Source organism: Cavia porcellus, unplaced genomic scaffold (genome assembly GCF_034190915.1).
Source record: "Cavia porcellus strain 051 isolate PalLab524CR breed Dunkin Hartley unplaced genomic scaffold, mCavPor4.1 scaffold_15, whole genome shotgun sequence".
Classification (NCBI taxonomy): Eukaryota; Metazoa; Chordata; class Mammalia; order Rodentia; family Caviidae; genus Cavia; species Cavia porcellus.
Window position 1 is genome coordinate 6,081,069 of NW_026947498.1, and position 3,917 is coordinate 6,084,985.

Below are 3,917 nucleotides of genomic sequence, written 5' to 3' on the forward strand. Positions count from 1 at the left end.
AACTGAAGACACTCATGCAAGAGGATTTCCTGAACATCTTCATAAAATGGCAAGAATGATGGAATATGTGTTCAAAGCAAAAGGGAGTATTTTGAGGGGGGTTAATGGGAATACGCCTTCTACTGAAATGTTTAAGAAAATTAAACATTCATTGTATTTTTCAACCAGACCTGTTATTTACTCTGCAAATACAAGGTGGAAGGTAGTGGTAATAAAAAAGTTGGGAGGCCTCCCAATTCTAAGCTCTGAAAAGCTATGCTCTACCAGTGGGTACCTTGACATATGCCCTATCTGGAATTGTTCCATGCAGCCAGACATGGATCAGGACCAGCAGGCTGCCTGCATCTTTATAAGACAATGGTGGCTGTAACCACAGTACGTTCCACCTACTGAACACCAGCAGCGGCCTTGAGGTAGGAGATCATGGCAAGGCAGCTGGCTGGACAAGTGAGTGTGACTTGTCAGTCACAGAGGTCTTGGGGACATGTGCCCAAGTCCTGACCTAGAGTCAGTCAGAAAGTTCTGTCTTCACTTCTCTGGTGAACTCAAGATGGCCTACATCTGACATGGGCCTGAGGAGAGGGGCAGCAAAGATGGCTGCCACGAAGCTCTTGGCCGCTGTGCTTCCATTCACAGTGGTCCCTCTCACCCTCAGGGTCCACTTTGTTTCCTATTTCTAATTGGCCCATTCTCCTGCTACAGAGCATGTTTCTGTTCCTACTTTTAATACATGTAAAAACTTGCTATCTTTTGCACTTATTTTGTCCATTTCTTTGTTTGGGATGAGAAGAACCTAGAAGGAGCCCCAGCACCTCACAACTCCGTAACAGCCTCAGCTCAGCTTAGGTAAGCCATCTAGTTGATGCACAAGTTAAACAGTGAGCCTGGAAGTTTGGAAAAACCAACCAACCAACCAACCAACAAACCAACCAACCAACAGGCCATGACCTGGGGCATTTCTGGGGCTCTGAAGCAAACCTGGGTGCTAAGGGAATGAACTAACCTCTTCTGGCACAGCCCAGCCCCCAAAACTGAGCCTTCTCTTCCTTACACACATGATTCCATGATTACTGGAATTAGAACCACATTCCCACCTGTGCATCCAGTCAAGGCCAGTAAGAATGGGAAAGAACGAAAACAGAGGGTCCATCCCTTCCAGACAGTTCCTCATCTCCTTGAAAACCCACCCCATAAAGGCTTTGGCTATCCTGTAATTTTACTGCTCTTAGGGCAACAGGAGCCATTAACACCCTGCTTCTATTTTCACTGAGTTCCCTTCCCCAGCACCTGGGGCACTTTTTCCGCCCATGAAAGGATAATGAATACTTATCTACTGAAGTTCTGGGCCACTCCGGATGTTCAGTAATCAAGGACTTGATAAGCAGAGCTTCCTTTCCTGTTAATTATACTGGGAATTTGACTCATACAGAAAGAGCACAGAAATAATTGGAAAAAATTAAAAACAATAGGCATGAGAAAGTAGGGAGGTGAAATCATGCAAAGGTAATAGAAATAAAGTAGCTGTGATGATGAGACTGGATGAATAGAACAGCTGAGCGGAGCAAAATGCAGCCAAGAAGTAATCACAGAGGGTAAGAGACCTGGGGGAGACCAGCACTGATGCATGAGTCACGCATAAATGAATAATAACATTTGTTTCGTGAGATGAAAGGTCCAGCCAGCCAGTTTAACCCACCAATTGTCTTTACTGATGTTTTTTCTCATTGCGTTGACTCACAGTTGTCAAATTCCTCTTTCTCATTACTTGCTTTGTTCCCATAAACTGCCCACTCTACACGAGACTTCAGAAACTGGTGCAGGGGAGAGAAACTTCTGGAATGTGATGGAATTCTCTAAGATAGATTGGCAGAGAGTGTTTTGGTAGCATAACTAGCAAGCAAAAGAGAACAAAAGAAACACATGGACCACATTTGTAAACTGATGAATTAGGGCACTCTTTAGGTTGAAAGATGCCCAATGGCTAATCCCTCTTTTGCCAGCATTAGAATTTTCTGTGTGTTCTGCCCTCCAACTTGGGAAAGGGAGAGTTAGGCTGCTTGTCTAGACTTTTGATTCCACAAAGAACAGAAAATATTGGAGTAGAGAGCAGACAGAGAAGGAGGAGCAAGGGAACCTGCTCAGTCTTCTACTGCCACAGGTACCTTCCAGGGTCACATCACTGAGTGATTCGAGTGGCCAAGGTCTCCTGGCTGCTATCTTTTATCCTGAAGCAGCTTGGGAGGGTGGGCAGGTCATAGTAGTTGTCTATGGTCGCCCAATAGGGCCGAAAGTGATAGTGGCTATTGTCTTCCAGGCACTCTACTTGCAATCTACAAATTCTTACAGACAAGAAAGCAAAAGATGATAAAAGTAATTTCTCCAAGTGGTGAAACTGGTATTTGAGATTTTCTGTTGTCCAAGATGTTATCTCCCCTCTAAGCCATGTGATCTTTGCTACATAAGATTATTTTTTCAGGACTGATTCAGACTTCAATAGTTGAGTTAGTAACACAAGCCTAGGACAATGAACGTTGTCATGCTCTTTCTACTCTGAGGGACAGCTGGGTTTGCTAACCTTCTCAGGATCAGTTTCTAAGTTCCAAAGGAAGTATCCTGAAGGTGTATCGGATACAGTTTACTCCTCCTTGCAAATTCATTTTGAAGCTCCTTTAGAGCATGTACTAATCGCCGTCCATGTGAATGCTTAGTGATGGTGAAAGCACACCCCTGCCACAGAAGCTCTAGGTCAGGCAAAGGAGACGCCACAGGCCCAGTGAACTGTGAGTGACCGAAGCCACGGGACAGGCTAGACATGAGAGCTGAGAAATAGCAGTATTATTCTACTAGGTGTTTCTTGAGTGCTTGCTCTCTCTCTCTCTCTCTCTCTCTCTCTCTCTGTGTGTGTGTGTGTGTGTGTGTGTGTGTGTGTGTGTCTGTCTCTGTCTCTCCTGCCTTCCCTACTTCCAAGTTTGCTGTTCCTAAGTTCTGAATTTTGGGGTGTGCTGGTTATCTCCCGTATTTCTTCCCCCACTCTAGCCATCCTTTTGCAGGAACCACATTACTATTCTTTGTTTCATTCTTTCTCTACTCCTGGCCCTTAATGTAACCTTAAAGTGTGACTTGACCTACTGGACACAAGGGTGAGGCCTGACCAGCCAGCACACACCTCCCCACCAGTGACTGCCTGGACATGGTGTGTGGTCCAAGTCAGACCAGATTAGAGCTACTCTCGGGACATCCACTGGGCCTCTTATGGTTGCTAAGCAGGTGGGATACACAGCTGTAACAGGCTCCCACAGAGGACAGACTGGCTTCCAAGAGCAACAAGCAAAAGACAAAAAAGGACCCTGGAGGTATTGTTGCCTCTGGGGTCGATGGTGTCCGATCAAATGCACAGGTTTGCATATGGACTGTCATTCCTTAAATCTCCAACGTGACCTATACTGTATATTAGCAAAAGCTGTATCAGCCATTAGTATGCTTTTCTATGTTTGTCTGCCATTGTCCTTGGGCCAGTAGCTTCTTTTGGGGACTCACCGACGGAGCGTTGACAGGCAGCCTGGACACAGAACTTCTTAACTCCATACCATGGTCAAACTCCTTCTGAAACTTGCAATGGACATCACCGACTTCAACTCCCTCTTTGTATTTACTAGGATTCCTCCTTGCGTTTCACATAGGGTTTAATCTCTTTCAGAGCTTGGTGTCGACACCCACAGTCACTTGCAGGGTTGTGCTCTTCTTTGGTTGTGTGACACTGCAAAAGAACCGAGTCAAACAAGTATGTACTGAAAAACCTTCTGTCTCCTGTGATGTCTGAAGTTCATATGAAATGTAAGGTGATGGAACAAGCTGTTTACCTTTCTAGCTTTTCAACATAGTGCTCAGATTTTAGATACCACGTAGAGGAAATTCAA